This window comes from Balaenoptera physalus, assembly GCF_965194825.1.
Source record: "Balaenoptera physalus genome assembly, chromosome: 5".
Classification (NCBI taxonomy): domain Eukaryota; kingdom Metazoa; phylum Chordata; class Mammalia; order Artiodactyla; family Balaenopteridae; genus Balaenoptera; species Balaenoptera physalus.
This window is the reverse complement of record NC_138884.1, coordinates 28,674,501-28,691,814: the sequence shown is the minus strand read 5'-3', so window position 1 is coordinate 28,691,814 and position 17,314 is coordinate 28,674,501. Positions and strand designations below refer to the sequence as shown.

The following is a 17,314-nucleotide window of genomic DNA, read 5'->3' as shown; positions in this document are numbered from 1 at the left end:
TAGTAGAGTTTATACTAGGCCAGAGGTAGGTTTTTCCCTTGCAAAGCTAGCTTTGAACTGCTGACAGCAGCTAAGAGTCCAGAAGCATTAGTTACTAGGTATTTTGGGCTTTGCCAGGTGCCTGCAACTTTTTGCGGTTCTGACTCTAAAAGAATTTCTGTGGAGACAGGGCCAAAGGCGTGGGCCTTTAGCCAGCACAGATGGCCTCAGAATACAGGTTGCTGCAGTTTGACCTTAAACTTGTAGTGCAACCTGAGGGCCTCAAGAGCTATGCCTTCAGCAGGTGCTAAGGCCTCAGACTGCAGGAGGCTGTAGTTGATAGTGGTGCAGACACAGTTTGGCCTGCCATCACTGGCCAGGCTAAAGTGGACTCTTCCCTGCGTATACATGGCCAGTCAGCAAAGTTACACGTGTGACACAGAACACCAGGGACCTTCTAGCTAGAAAACATTAAAATACCACGTGGTTGAGGCTTAGGTGGCCGGAGGTCATGTTCCATTCTGCCTTCACGGTACAGGTTGAGACTGTGGAGGACTTGACCTTTAATTGTGTGTCTGGTCCAAAAGCTCAATATAGAAAATGAAAATAGAAACGGACGTTTGGGCAAGTTTCAAAACAATTATTGTAGCTGAGCATGTGGGTATCACAGCAGCCAGGGGATTTATGGGATGGAAGAGAAGAAGGAGATTGTCTGGACATCAGAGGACCATATGGCTGGGACACCTGCCCCCACTGGGACCTCAGGGCACCTGCCTCACGACAGCCTCAATAGCAGCTACAGTTGAGAAATTTTGAGGGTGTTTTTTCAGCTGAAACAAATGTGGCTCTAAGGTGAAATCCTTTTCTAAGAGGCAGGGTTTTTTTTTAAGCCGAATTAAATCCATTCCAAGAGGCAAAGGTACTCAGTAGGTACTCAGTAAATGTTTGTTGAATGAATAAATGATTCACATTTATTATTAAAAAAAAAAAAAGAGGCAAAGGAAGGGTGCCACTACACACAGGCACAAAATTCCTCACAGAAGACCTAGGAGTCAGTACTAACAATAAAGCTCATCCCCAGGACTGAAATGCTTAAAGGGAAAAGGAAGTTAAGAGGGTTTGAATACGTTGGGTGAGAAAGAAAGGATTCTCAGATAACACCTCGTTTGTGTGGAGGGCTGCTGCCATTGCAAACAAAGATGGCAGCATCGTCTCAAGGCCACCCTCCTAAGGAGATGTTAGGCTTCTGGAATGTCCCCCGCCCCACATATGGTAAATTCATAGTGACAGAATTCATCATTTGCTGGGTGATTCCTACCAATTACATTCACAGGGTGTGGATTCCAGAAAAGTAGACTGGCCGGCAATGCAGGCAAGCTGAAGCCAAGATGGTTACCATCTACCATCTGCCTTTCTTCCTCAGATACCAGTGTGATGGCCTTTGACAACACTATGTACTGAGTTTAGGGAACAGGATTGTTACCATGGATCACTGCTCTAGGGGTGAAGGTTTGGCTTATATTGTAAATTTAGTGGGTGTAGAATTAGGGTTACTTTTTGAGTCTTATTTTAAAGGGTCCTTTTAGAGTGAGAATGATGTGTCTTGACACTGAGCTAAGAATTTCTGAGGCCCTAAAAGATCCACACCCTTCCCAGGTTGTAGTTGATGAGAAAAAATAAATAAAACAAAAACCAACTCTGCTCATTTGTGGTGAACTCCTCTGACAGAACTGAGAAGAATTACAAATTGGGAAGGATGACTTTTGGACTTTTTATTTTTTTAAGTCAAAGGGATTTGATTTTGAGCCTTATTTCCTTTGGATTTAACTTGCAAGAGTATTTATTCTTTGAACTTTAATTTCTCCCTAGAAATTTAATATTGGCAGAGGGCTTAGGGGTAAAGTTAAGGCATCTTTATTGTTGGAATTTTATGAATAAGTCTTTATGCATTTTATTATTGGAGTATTATACTGTTACCATTTAATCTCATTGCAAAACTTCTGATAACCCGTATAGGACAACATAGCTAGACATAATTTGGCTTGAAAATTAGAATAATAATGGCTAACTTCTTGAGAATGTATTTGGTACTAGGTTGAATCTCTGCATCATATACATTAGTAACTACACATATGTTACAGAATAGTATATGTAATGTCATTACATATATATTACATAATAATTACATATATCTGTACATTTATAAAGACTAAACTTGGCTCATACTTTTCTCCTTTTTGAGAGCCAGCCTACTACAGGGATTTAAATTCTACTCTGCTCCTCAAGGGCCAAGTCATCCACTAGTGGAACTTGGTCTCCCCAGGTCCAAAATTTCCTGTGGTCGAGTGCGTAAGTGCATAATTTTGGACTTCAATTAGCTGGCCCTTTGGTTTATCACACAAAGCTATGTTCTCCGACTTAGTCTTTATCAGCAGTAGAATTATTATAGCCTTCACCTTCTATTCTTTATTTCTCAACTGATTTAAGAACCTGGGCAAGGAAGACGGGTGTCATTATTCAGCTCCTCTCAAATACGGCTGTAGTGTGTATGAATGTGCAATGCATCAATATTTAGGTACATATATAAATGAGTATATATGTATATATAACACACAAAAAGTATGCATTCACATATACTATATATATGCACATATGTATATATATAAACATTTACCAATGTGTAATGTATGTATACCTGCATATATGATATGTAAACATATATATAACAATGTACACTCACACATATGTATATACATAGTCATGTATATAAATTAAATATATCTGTTTTATCTGGATTGTGGGATTACTAGTAATATTTTATTTCTCTTCTTTACACCTGTATTTCCAGCTTTTTTCAATGTATATTCATAAATCAGAAAAAACTTAGTGTTTAAATGACTAAGTTCAGTTGTCACCATAACTTGTGTCCTGTTTCTTCCTCCTTTATACAGAAGTTACCCTTTTCTTTTCACAAAATGTCTTTATTAAACGACTGAGAAGGGCTTCCCTGGTGGCGCAGTGGTTAAGAATCCGCCTGCCAGTGTAGGGAACACGGGTTCGAGCCCTGGTGCAGGAAGGTCCCACATGCCGCGGAGCAACTAAGCCCCTGTGCCACAACTACTGAAACCCACGTGCCTAGAGCCCGTGCTCTTCAGCAAAAGAAGCCACTGCAGTGAGAAGCCCACGCACTGCAAAGAAGAGTAGCCCCTGCTCGCCGAAACTGGAGAAAGCCCGCGCGCAGCAACGAAGAACCGACGCAGCCAAAAATAAATAAATAAATAATAATTAAAAAAAAAAAAAAAAAAAAACCGAGTGAGAATGCATTTCAATGTATTTTACTTTATCTGACTTATACATTTTGCTCTTTGGTCACCCTGATTACAGTGGGACTTCCTTAAGAGGAAGAGTCCTGTCACCGTAATTCAATGCATATGACAGTATGCATTTTCTCCTGTGCATATAACAGTACGCCTTGCATACGGTGAGTACCCATTAAATACTTATTGAAATTTGATTCTACCACCCTTTCCAGGCAATTGGGTTGTACTCCAATGAAATAATTGCTGGAAACAGGAGAAAAACAATCCCCCCAGACACACACAATGAGGTAATTCCAGGCAATTGTCATGCAATAGTTCAATGCGTTTGTTAGAGAAGGCTTAAAAATAAAACCATAGTCCCTGTAGCAGCAGATTTAGATCAGGCTCTAAATCTGAGTTAGATCAGGTGCACCATATCTGATTCAAGGTAAAATAATGGGAACATGTTTGAAATCAAGCCTAGGCAGAGTGATTATGGAAACGTGGTGAGATGTGCTTAATATTTCCTCAGAGACCATAACAACGCCTCTTGCCAAATCAACAAATCCTGTTATCCTGTCTCTTGAGAGACTAGATGATTGAGTAACAGGCTGCAGTTGTGACATCTTTAAGCTTGGCTTCTGTTTGAGCAGAGCCTGTCAGGTACCACGTGATGTGAGGAGCTGATGAAATCTCCGTAGGACCCTCAGAGCCGCCGACGCCAGCCCTGGGAGCACATTGAAATCACTCAGAAGCTGTAAGAATGACTGACGCCTGGCTCTCTGTCCTCTCTCAGCCCCCCACCCCTGGCTTCCTACGTAATTGACCTCATGTGCAGCCTGAGTGTCCAGAGTTTTAAAAACTCTCCAGGTGATTCTAAGATGCAGCCAAGAGTGCGAGTCAATTCTTGAGGGTCTCTTGGAAGTCTTAATGCATTTTTTTTTTTTTTTCCTCTACCTACAGATTGTCCCAAATAGACACACCTCCTTCCTGGAGACTCAAGTGAAATCACACAGGTTGGTTCCTGGTTGGCCTGGAATTGTAAAGATAACTTTTTCACCTTAAAGCCTTCATTTCTAGTTTAATGGTGCTGGGTCACACAATTCTCCCTCTGAAGAAAAATGGGCTTTTGTTGCACAGTGTTAACCTGTTCTATGGATGTGAAAGAGTTGGGGATAAACAGTATGCTAAAAGTTAGGAAGAAAAATGTAAATCCTTTTAAGTATGAAGACTGTTTTTCCTGCCTCACATTAAATGGTTTCCTAGATTCTTACCTGTCACAGCTGGATTTTAGAATTCCTTGATTGAGAAAAAGTATAATATAAAAGGTATTATACATTTTAAAAACTGTAAAAAGGTATAAATGTATTTATTAATCAAGTAGGGAGCTACATTTTTTTTTAAGTTAAATGCATGCGTGTCATTCTAATTTTTTAGCATACAGAAAGTGTTTAGTACACGTGAGAATTCATGGACTTTTTACAATAATTCTGTGTCTCCTCCAGGGTTCATTGCCCAAAGACTTGGGTTGCTGTTCAATGTGTCTGCACATGGCAGTAGTTTGATTTGTCCATCTCACCATTTCTAAGACACTTATCACCATATAATCTGGCCCATGGTGGTACCAAGGTCTAAAAGGTCATTCTCATCCCTGTTCCCAGACCCCAGAGCTGTTCAGGCATCACGAATCAGTGTTTTTTTTTTTTTAACTACCACTGAAGAAGCTTTCACTGATCTGTTTTTATGCTTAGCCTGGGAGCAGTAAAAGTTATACTCAAGCTGTAAGTAGTTGGTCCTTAACTATCCTTTCTAACTTCAAACCGTGTCAGTGACGTTACATTTCCTGTTCGCCATAAGGGAATGAGAGACCTATCAGAGCAGTCATTTATGTGATGAAATATAACTATATTGTTGAGTAAAAGACAGCTATGGGAAGTTAAATAAACCTACAGTGTGTTAAATAAAACTACAGCTTGAAAGAAGTTTGCTAGTTAATGTAAAGAGCTGATCAAAGCTGTGATAAGGATGAAAATCAAGGACAAAATTGCCATACAAAGGGTTTGAGAGCAGAGACAGTACCCTTCCTTTAAATGCATATTAATCATGGGCATATGTAAAATGGAAGCTGCCCTAGTTCTATCTTCAAGGCTGTGGGTATCCTTGAAAAGCTTTTATCATTCTCATCTTTCTTCCTCCACAAAGATTGATGTTTACTTACTGTTGGGTAATGTTTAATTTGTATTTGGATCAGTTGTCAATGACACAAAATTTTAATTTTCACATAATTTTTTGAAGCTTGCAATCTAGGGAACAAATATATACCGAGTCTCAATTTCTTAAATGACTCTAGTAAATCATCTGTACTCGTGCCATTCCAGGGACCACCTAGTTAAATTGTACATTCTCCTTGCCCTAGGAAAATCTAATTTTCCAGGCAAAATTGATGAGCCCCAGATCTTGGGTGTTGCATTGGATAAAATTATAAATAAAATCATAGGTGCAAGTTTCAAAGGTATTTAACTAGAAAATTTCAATGAAGAAATTGTCACAGGTGATTTTGAGAGTGTAAAGCACTGATTTAACCATTATTCTGCTTAAAGGGAAAATAGAGACAATGAGAAAGTATTCACATACTTTTATGTCAAAAATTTCAGTTATATCTATGCTTATTTCATAGCCAGTTTTTATCAAATCTGTCTTCTGATCGAGGGAAACTTTTTCCCCCCTCCTAGTATACCTTCCCATGTGGAGGAGAGTAAATTGGTGCCACTCTTGGACCCTCTTTGCCCTTTTACTGACCTCAACCTAGATGAGCTAAGTGACTTATCTGACTGGTAATTAGGGAAGAACAAATGCCTTTTGTTCTTCTTGGAAGTGAACCTACCCACAAGTTAGCTTCTGTTTTCTGTGCTGTGAATCTTACCCAGGAATTCCCCTCCAGGTAGAGATAGTTGCCCCGGTCCAGTTGCCCATGGAAGGGTACACAGTTCTAACTATTTAGCTGTTAAGTGTCATGAAGTTCATTTGGCTCCCACAGAACCTCCACCTTTGGCTTTGTGAATATTGATGGTGATATACTGGCCTCCATTTGCTGCTTTATTTTTTCTTTTTCCAATTTATTCTGAACTCACGTAGAGAGAAGGAACACATACACTACTAGCATGTACTGAAAAAGGTAAAGAACTGTGTTATATTTGTAAGTTTGTTTTCATAATTTAAAAGAACCGTTGTCCTGTATTCTGTGTAACAAAACCACCTCAAAACTCAGTGGCTTGAAGCGGTTTATATTATTTGTCATGATTCCTTGCATTGACTGGGCTCAGTCAGGCAGTTCTTGCCTCACATTTCTCGCGTGGTTGCAGTCAGCGCATGGCTGGGGCTGGATGTCCACCATGACTTACAAGCCTGGCACCTCAATTGAGATCCAAGATCAGCTGTCTCACTCCACTGGCTCTTACACATGGCCAGGTAAGGGCTTCCTCACATAAGAGGAAAAGAGGGTCTCCTGGTATTTAGACTTCTTACTTTGTGATTGGCCTCTCCTAGCACATGTGATTCAAGAAAACAAGGCAGATGCTGTAAGGCTTCTTATGACCTAGACTTGGAAGTTATGAAGCATCATTTCTGCTGCATTCTATAGCATTTATGAGGTCAGTCCAGATTCAATGTATCTGGACTAGCAAGGGTACCAGTTCCAGGAGCCTTTGTACATAGACATGGGGGCTTAGCCACAAACTGTAATGTTGGAAACATAAATGTTTGTTATAGGAAACTTTATTTATTATGATGGTTATTAGAGAGAATTGTGTTCGTTCACTTAATTTTGTAATCGTTTGTTTTAGGAAGCTGAAATCTCCTCACTAATCTTATGGTGATTAAATGCCGATTATTTAATTCAATGTATTGTTGAAATTAATGTATTATTGATTTCATTCAGTGTATCATAATTTATTCCATCACTTAAAAGATTTTAATTTTTTTCCATTTTGAAAACTATATGAAAGACTTACTTGTGTATGTTATTTTTTAGTTAAAATAAGTAATTCTGCCAGCTTAATTTTAAAGCACAGCATGAATCTATTTCTTCCACAGCAAGAAAACCTTAAAAATGTAAAATGCTTACATGGTCACAAGATGATGGTCATCCCTGGAGCTGGGGATGCTATAACAGTCTCTAGAGTTGGACACGTGGAAAAAAGAACCCAGAGGGCAGAGTGTACAGTAGAATCTTGAATGAGCTAATAGCACTCCAGAAGCGTGTGTCTGGGTGAGAAGAAGACACCTAGTTCCAGCTGATTCTAACACCAGCAGGTCTATCCAATACCTGTTACATGGAAATGTTTCCAGAGCACAGCTCAGCTTCTCTGGAAGGACTGAGAAAGAAGGCGGGCCCCCAAAGAGCAACTGAGATTTAGGGTCAGTAAACAGGGGCAAGGCAGGAACCATGCTATTAAGACTGGAATTTATTGCAGGAGTATGGATGTCACAGTTTTATATAAGGCATTTATAGCCACTGTAATATATAAAGCACCAGATATTAGTGGTTTTTCATCATTGAACTTTATTTTTCACTTAAGTTTTAAATGAATGTTACTGATTGATGAGTGTCTCGCCTTCAAGCAATGATTCAGAAACAGATACTCTTTCCATCTTAAGACTGTCAGTTTTATCATGAAGATTTCAAGGTTGTCATGCCTCTCTGCATAAGCAGTCAAGGGACGAGAAATTGAATGAAGGGATCATGAGTAAGAGACTTTCATGGGACAGGGATGGAAGGGACACACAAAACTTCAATCACACATAACTCGGTGGCGTGGCCAAAGCCAGCTGGGAAAGAGAACACCAGCCAGAGATAATGGGGAACGTGATCTAGCTGTGGGTCCAGGAGGAGGAAAACGGGGCTTTGTTGAGAGGTTAGCCAGTCTTTGCCACACTCAGGACCTAGAATTAGTGAAAGAATCAGAGAGTCTTGGTATGGACCCTAAAGGGCTCTTGACATTGATATTCTTATGTTTCCTCTTTCTCTCTGGGGCAAGAAGAGCCCCACAATCTTGGGAAGGGCTAAATCAACAAGGAGGCTTAGTGATCCAGTCTTATAGCTTAAAAAGACAAAGTAATGCTATGGAGGGATAGTGCATCTACAAAATCTAATTCTGACCAACTCTAATTCTACTAATCAAGAGGATATGATTGGCAGATGACCTAGAGAACCCAAAAAGGGATCAAATAAGCACTGCTGAAGTATTGATATGAAATAGAGAATATGAAATAGCTGCTCATAGAGACAATGCCATCGCATAAGAAAATTGAAATTTGCTGAGTGCCTATGGAACTAAGAAGAAATTTCTTCTGAAACCTTAACATTTTTCCACCTCATTAATTTTCCTAGTGAAGACAGGCAATGCTGGTTGACCTATGGGCATTTATTTTACTTTGACTACCCACATCAGCCTTGATTTTGCTACCAGCAGGATAAAAAGCCACCACTGACATCAGACTTAATCTTCCATTTCATTCAATCAGCCTTAAGAGTTAAATAAGAGTTTTCTCTATATAACTTTTCCCTTTTATACTTTTTAGCATATATACATTTTATTTTTATTTTATTTTTAAAATTTTTTTCTGTTTTAAAAAAATTTTTTTTATTGAAGTATAGTTGATTTACAATATCATGTTAATTTCAGGTGTACAGCATAGTGATTCAGATATCTATCTATCTATCTATCTATCTATCTATATTTTTTCTTTTTCAGGTTCTCTTCCCTTATAGGTTATTACAAAATGAAGCCTATATGCATCTTAATTTTTATTTTAAATGTACTCCACTTCTTAGCTTTAAGGCATTGAAACTCTTCTACAGTCACTTGTCATTTGCTTTGGAAAAATAAATTTCCTATAACTTGGAATGACCCCTGTATACAAGAAGCACAATGGGACCCCAGGCAGAGGGACAACAGGGGCATCCCTATAGCCAGACTGAGCAATATCTTCATCTCAGAGCAAGGTGTGAACTGGCTTTTGCAACCCCTTCACAGGTCACTCATAAATCTGTGAGTCCCAGAATAAAGTAACAACGTAGAGAAGGACATGTTCCTTGTGAGACATCCAAAATGCCAGCTGGTTATTTTCTTAACCAGTGTTCATCGAATCCATTTGCTAAGCATTGTGGCTTTACAGCAATTCACGAGGGAGGAAATGGTTGCTTAATTGCCCAGAAGAATTTCCTAGAGATGCTTCAGTAATAACAACTTGTCTTTCTTTGCCCATGATCCATGAATAACAAAACAATTGAAAATGAAAGTCACACTGAAAATATGACAATGGCATCTCTAGTCAAAATAAAGCACAGCCTTGAAATAATTATTTGAATAAATCACACCCCTCCCCCTCAAAATGACCATAATTTCCATAGCTCAGTTTGAAGCTTTCTAGTACTGGAGAATAAAGTGTAACTTTATTTTCTTTACTTCATTATACGTGAACACATTCAGCCAAAGGGATAAAGTGTCAAGAAACACCTTTTTTATTCTACTCAACTATCTCCCACCCCAGCTTGTGTATCATTTTCCTTAGAGGTGTTGGGGGAGGGAAAATTTCCCCCTATGCTTTTGGGGTTTTTTTGGCTGGTCTGATAGTTAAATTGACACAAGAAAGATTAACAGGAGAAAATCAAATTTAATTTTGTACGTACGGAGGTCTCATAGATATAGGACCTAAGCAGTGACCAAGGCAGGCAGCTTTTATACTTTTTTAGACAAAGAAACAATACATTTGTAAGGAATTGACAAGGCAAGGAAACTTAGGTTTGGGTGCTTAATAAGTGAAGAATCTAAGCAGAGTTTGTTTACTCAACCTTCTGGGCCCTGAATTCCCTGTCGCTGGTAGTAAGGATGTCTCTGTACCCTCCTGGTGCAGGAAGGGTATTTTTCACATGGGAGGTTTTATGTCCTGCTTTCTGGGGACAAAGGAGAGTCAGAGTTTTCTTGCACTGGCTGTTTCTTAAGAAACTTTAGTTCTAAATAATCAATATGCCACTTTGGCATATTTGGGGGCGACTTGCCCTGAACCCTAACAGGAGTCCTGGATTAAGAGTCAGACTACTCGGGTTTACACTCTTTCTCTGTCCCCAGCTAACACTTTGCTTCTGGATCCGTCGCTCCATTTCTCTGACTCTTACCTATAAAGTGACGAAGATAGGATAGCTCAGATTTCCAATTAATCTTATGATTCTATAATTCTATTTTCTCCTAAGAGAAAGTTCCTAATTATTAGCATGAGAACACTTTGCAAGCTTTAAAAGGTATTATAAAATATTCAATTTTATTGACTGTGTTAGCATTCTATAATGTAGACCAAGTCAACAGGTGTTTGTTCGAGTATGACTAGAAAATGTGCTTTCTTTTGCCATTATGTTTTCAAACTAAATCTTCAGCCTCTTTGTCTCCAGTCTTCTCCCACCATTTCTAGAAATGTAAATTCACTGTCTTTTTCCAAAGAAACCCAGAATTGGTATCCTTGAGGATATCCTTAAGAATAATGGCCAGAAGAATCAGGCTTATCTATCTAGACTGAAATAATTGAGGTATGGATGTGAATTGGAACAAGAGGAAATGAATTTTCAGAGCACATAGAAATGTTTTAATATATTCCAGAATGAACTGTATTATTTTACCAAGGTATTGTTTGCCTTTTGATAGAGATAACACCCCCAAAATAAATATACCTCCTGTCACTTTTCTTGTGATCTGTAATGAAGGTGAGCTTCCTCATGATAAATGCGTATTTAACAGTAAGTGACAACAGTATTATCTCTCGTATTGTGTGCTAATAAGGTCACCTTCCAGACGGTCCACAGTCAGGACCTTCATTCCATGTAACAGTACAAAATTGGCTTCTTGGTGAAGAAAGTTAAGCTAAGAGAATTTTTCTGCAATTTCCAAGGGAAAAAGTGATGACGGTAATATCATCTTCATTTAATAGAAATTATGTTTGAAGCATTGAAACTTCAGCTTCTTCAGGAAGTACTAGCTCCTGAGTTCCCAGCGCTGTAGTAGATGTTTTTTATATATTATTTCTAATCTTCACAAAGATAGTTGAGCTATAAATTACTCCCATTTTATAGTTGCTGGAACTGGCACGTGGAATGTTTGTTTTCAATGACTCATAGTTAATAAATGATTGAACCAGGATTTATATCCAGAACTGTCAGACTCCAAAATCTTTCAACCTCTTGACCACTGCTGCCCACAATTGTCACCACCAGCCTTATGTGGCTTTTGTGACTTGTCCAAAGGGAGATTTTAAAGACTTAGAACTAAAAAATATAAAATATTTCATTAATAGAGCTATGGTCTGAATGTGTACTCCCCAAATTCCTATGTTGTAATCCTAATGCCCAATGTAATGGTATGTGGAGGGTGGAGTCCTCATGAATGGGATTAGTGCCTTTATTAAAGAGACTCCATAGAGCTTCCTCACCCGTTCCATCATGTGAGGATACAAAGACCTGGAAGAAGGCCCTCACTCAACCATGCTGGCAACCTGATATCAGAGTTCAGCCTCCAGAATGGTGAGAAATACATTCCTATTGCTTATAAGCCACCGGTCTGTGGTATTTTGTTATAATAGCCTGGACAAATAGAAATAGTTTTTATATTGATTACCTATTGAAATAATAATATTTTAGGTATTTGGGTTAAATAAAATATGTTATTAAAATCCATTTCATCTTTTCTTAATGTGGCTACTAGAAAATTTAAAATTATGTAATGGTTTCTATAGCCCACATTCTATTTCCATGGGCAGCCTTGATCTATACAACATTACTTTTTTTTTTAAATAAATTTATTTATTTATTTATTTATTTATTTTTGGCTGTGTTGGGTCTTCGTTGCTGCGCACGAGCTTTCTTTAGTTGCGGTGAGTGGGGGCTACGCTTCATTGTGGTGTGCGGGCTTCTCATTGTCGTGGCTTCTCATTGTGGAGCACAGGGTCTAGGTGCGTGGGCTTCAGTAGTTGTGGCACGTGGACTCAGTAGTTGTGGCTTGCGGGCTCTAGAGCTCAGGCTCAGTAGTTGTGGCGCATGGGCTTAGTTGCTCCACGGCATGTGGGATCTTCCTGGACCAGGGCTTGAACCTGTGTCCCTTGCATTGGCAGGCAGATTCTTAACCACTGCGACACCAGGGAAGCCCCAAAACATTACTTTTGTAAAGATCCAAAACACAGGTCGTATTCTCATCATTAAAATCTCAAAAGTTTTGGCCAAAACCAAAATTAGTGCTTAGAAACCTTTATTGAAATTAGAAATTTCTTCCTAATAATATCTGTTAATAAGGCTTCTAATTAACTCAAGTAATTCAAATTAGCTTAGTAAGTATAGTCATTACTTTTTAAATTATCTTAAGGCAAGGATCTGGAACTATTACTCATTAAAATTAATTTCTAAATAATCTGATTCACATTGGTAGGTTAAATACCATTAAAAAAAAAGATGATATCTCTGTTCCTTAAGGAATTCCTTTAAAGTAAAAAAAAAAAAAAAAAAAAGGAAAGAAAAGAAAAAACTGGTCCAGCTGATAGAGAAATTGTCCAAGATCCATGGGAGCTCAAGTCAATGAACCTGTAGCAAATGTATTGTTGGTTTTGAGGCCAGTGTTATTCAATTCTTCTTAAAATAGGTATCCATTAAAAATTCAGCCCCAATTTTGGCACATCATCTTGACTGGAATAGGGATTAATCTGAAAAATTCTCATAATTGAAGCAACGTCATAGAAATCCTTCCTAACATTTCTCACCTTCCTATATTCCCCTAACACTGAAAGGAAACACCTCTCACAAGCTGTGTTTCTTAATCAGACTTCTGGCTGCTAAGCAATAAGTTCCATCTTCCCCACCCTGGACAGCTGCTTCATCTGTGAACTTGGACTTCAAGCATCAGAGCTGTACTCATTGTTTACACATGCATAGCTCCTCTGCTTACACTCATCTATTGATTCATTTGGAATTATATTTTGAGAGTCCACACTGTGCCTGGGAATGTTGTAGGTGCTTGGGATGTGTCAGTAAAAATAAAATAATCTTCCCACCCTTCTGGAATTTTAAGAGTTATATTGTAAGAACTTCCTGGTCTGGATTATAAACACCATGGAAGATTCCAAAGTCCCAGGACTCCTGGAAGAAGAATCAGATTTATAAAATAAATGCATATTCTCATCAATCAGCTGGATTTATATCTGTTCGGTGGGCACGGAGTTAAGCCCTTTTATATGTATTATCTCAGGTAATAGGTGTTAAGCGATGTGTGCTGAGAAAAAGCCACAGAAAGATTTGAGTTTACTTGAAATGTTTTTGCATTCTGTGGAATTACATGACAAGCTTGTATAAGATATGAAGTTGCAAACAGCATCAGATTCTTCAAGTAACAGGCATCACGACAAATCAGTGGTCTTAGGACAGAGAAATGGAGAAACCAAAGAGGACCATATGGCTTGGAACACTACCCATGCCCTTTAACCTCTCTTTCAATAGACTCAGCTTAAAAGTCATGTGTAATACGCACATCATTGCCTGATGATCTGAAAAATGAAAGGGAAGACATTGTCCTAGCTGCATAGTAGATATCCCTAGTCTAGTGATACAATTGAATGATTTAGTCACAAGTTCTGGTCAGATCTTGTCTTGGCATTGACTGACTGTGTGACCTCCAAAGAGTGACTTGTGCTTCCGGAGCCTCTGAGCTCTCACTGGTAAAATAAAGGTGTTGACATGATTGCCAGTATCCTGTGCTACTAATCCTGTACATTACAGATTCACGGCAAATATTTCTCAAGTTTGACAAGAAAATATTTTATCAGTCTCACTCTCTCCTTCAGTAAAATCCTACACTAGAAAAGCAAAGATTTTAATGATTTATAGAAAAACACAAAACTGAAAATAAAAAATACTTCTTCATTTAAAGTAAAAGGAATCCAGCTTTGGAACAAGAGTTCTCTTGGTCATATTTTACAAAGCACTTCTTTTTATAGGGCCCCTTTCATTAGTTTCAATTAAGAGCCCGGGGAAAACATATTTTTTGAATTTTAATTATTATTTACATATATATATGGAGAGAGAGAGAGAGAGCGCTCAACTTTTATGGGAAAAGGTTAAAGGTATGAAGATAGTTCTATTCAGTCCTTCTGAATCCTTTATTCTTTATTTGTGTGAGGATAAGTTTGTACCAATTCCCTGGTGAAAAACGCACCGTGGAATTGAAGAAAGAAGGGAGGTCTGTTTGCTTTTCTGAGATGCTAATGCAGTCCCTAGGAAGTCACCTGTCAGAGGAGACAGTGATTCACTTGAACATTTGCCACCTTAATCTGGGATTTTATCTTCATTTTGCTAAGTTTTCATGTCACTGTTATTGTTAGGTTCTTTTACAAAGTTGCTTCATGAACTTTTATATGTGCCGCACATTGCTGTATCTATAAGGAAAAGATTTTGTCCATTTTGTTACCGTTCGTTCACTTGCTAACTTGAAATTTTCTTTGAAAAATAATTTTACTATTCTTATTTTTAACTCAGTGTTTTCATTTGTTTTGTGTTTGGCAATTCACATATATTTGAAATAAAACTACACAGAATTTTAGTCGAAGCAGAAAAATTAGAGCTACTTAAAAGTCCTAGCACAACACCCCTGTCACTTTGGCTGCCTGTCTTTGGCTACTGATATAAATGTCTGGTGGATGCAGATAAGGACAATATGAAATGCCAGGTAGAAGATTCACTAACCCCACAAAGGCAACCACGGTCAACAGCGATTGATGCCAGGCAGAGTTACTTAGCTTTGTTTAAAAGCATATTTATTATCTTAAGATAAAAAACACACGATCTAAGGAGATGGAGAATACAAAAAGTTACTGCTAAATTGTTTTGTGAAAATTATGAACAGATTATTGTTGCCAGCAGTATTACATAAAAATACTTTCAGAGCATTTTCTCCCACATTGGGAACTATCTTCTTTAATTGCAAATTTAATGTTTTCTTGCTTTTAAATGTGTACACCTTTGATTACTTGTGAACTTAAACGTTATTTAATAGGTTTACTTCTTCCTTTGAGAATTTCTTGCTCAGCTTTTTCTGATTTTTGAGGAGATTCTTATCCATTGGCGTGAGTTCTCTGAGTCTGTTTTTAATGGAGATAATATTTAGAAGCTAGTAAGTCAAATTATTTTCATTCTCAGAGATCCCTATTTTTTTTCAAATCACACCCCAAGTTTCCCAGTTAAATACACCTGGAGGATGTAGAACCAAATGTTTATTCCATGGATTTTGGAGAGAATTCCCATCTCTGTCCTTTATATGGGAGCTAATCCAGGAAGCTTGTTGCCATAGCATAGGAGACTATGACAAAGAGGATGAAAGTATCTTCCCTTCTGGACAAGAGACATCAGGAAAAGAGGGGACAGAGCAGTACAATAGGAAGAAGGGGTCTATCCCTCACTCCAAACCCTCAGTGACTCACTTTCCAGAAGAGAAATACTTTTGTCTTTAGAAATACACAGGTAGGCAGCACATGTAATTAGGCCAGAAATGTGTTCACATTACAGATACTGAAAGAGATCATAAGCCCCTTATGTTACCTACAAGTATTGTGATCTTCACAAGTCATTTTCCCTTCTGTGTTCTTTCCCAACTCTGTCTTCTATCATCTCACAGCATCAGAGGGGATGGAGTCCTCAGACTGGCCCTGACTTCCCAGCTTCCTCCAGTCTCCACTTGAAAGTGGTGAGGCTGTTTCTTCCTGGGACCAGTGCCTGCTGAGTGCAATTGGGTCCCCATTAAGCAGTTTGAGCTTCATGTGCTGGCATCCTTCACAGGAGTCCCTGATTCTGGCCATTTGTCCCTGGTTTCCAAATCCTTGCCTACCATAGCCTCGTTGACCAGATCCAGGTAACTCTCTGCCCTTTCAACAGGCATATGGGCAACCCTGGGTCCCTTGCTTGACATGCATAGGGTGGTGGGAGCCAGAAGCACTTCCTGAGACTCTTTGTCACTGTCAGATGGCAGTTCTGAGCCATCGTTCCAGTATAATGGTGGAAGCAGCCACGTGTAAGTCCTCTCCTGGGGTACTGCAGTTACAGGACCCCTACTGGTATATGAGGAGGTGAGCCTCTCTTCATATGGTCTACTCCTTAACTTTTTGAATGTTTAAAATTAGCTCTCCAAGAAGTAGACTCAAGGGATTTGGGGAGAGGGTGGGAGATAGTGATCAATCTTTAACAATTCTACCTTCCTTCTCTACTTGTACTTTCTTTGTCATTCTCATAATGCCTTGAGCCAGAAGGTGTGCACATATTCTCTCTCTATAGAATATCTCCCTTTACCCTCTAGGACTTCAAGATTCATGGCTGAGTATGTAGGTGCAGTGTCACTAATTGGAAATAGGCATTAACAAGGGCAAAAATAACAACTCCATCACATAATTAAGGATAAAAGCTGTATCTGTCATGTTTATAATAAATATTGTCCTAAAATTGCCTTTTCATTTTCATCGATGTTGTTATGAACAAAACTTTTATTTTTATGTAGTAAAATATGAAGATTTTCCTTTATTATTTTTTTAAAAATACTTTGTATGTTTGGGAAGTCCTCCTCTATTCTATTCCTCCTCTATTCAGAGGTCAGAAGAATATTCATATAAATTATGTATAGCATTTTATAATATTATTTTTGATATAAAGATATAAAATTTATTTTGATATATGGTATGAACTAAAAACCAAATGTTATAATCTTATAAATAACCATCTATTGTCCACCGACTATTTGATGACTAGTCCTTCCAACATTTGATGACTAGCCCTCCTGTTGATGTTTCCTTTATCACAAACAAAATTTTTTTTTAATTAATTAATTAATTTATTTATTTTTGGCTGGGTTGGATCTTTGTTGCTGCCCGTGGGCTTTCTCTAGTTGTGGCGAGTGGGGGCTACTCTTCGTTGCGGTGCGCGGGCTTCTTATTGCAGTGGCTTCTCTTGTTGCAGAGCACGGGCT

The 17,314-nt window shown here is 38.4% G+C and overlaps 1 long non-coding RNA gene across 1 annotated transcript in view; it reads left to right on the top strand.

Moving 5' to 3' along the window:
- The first annotated feature begins 3,439 nt into the window (after positions 1–3,439).
- LOC309661637 overlaps positions 3,440–17,314 on the top strand; it is a 55,314-nt gene continuing 41,439 nt past the window's right edge. The window contains exons 1-3 of the long non-coding RNA XR_014264125.1: positions 3,440–4,148; positions 4,242–4,294; positions 6,641–6,746. This is a non-coding gene — a long non-coding RNA (uncharacterized lncRNA). The remainder of the gene's footprint in view (positions 4,149–4,241; positions 4,295–6,640; positions 6,747–17,314) is intronic.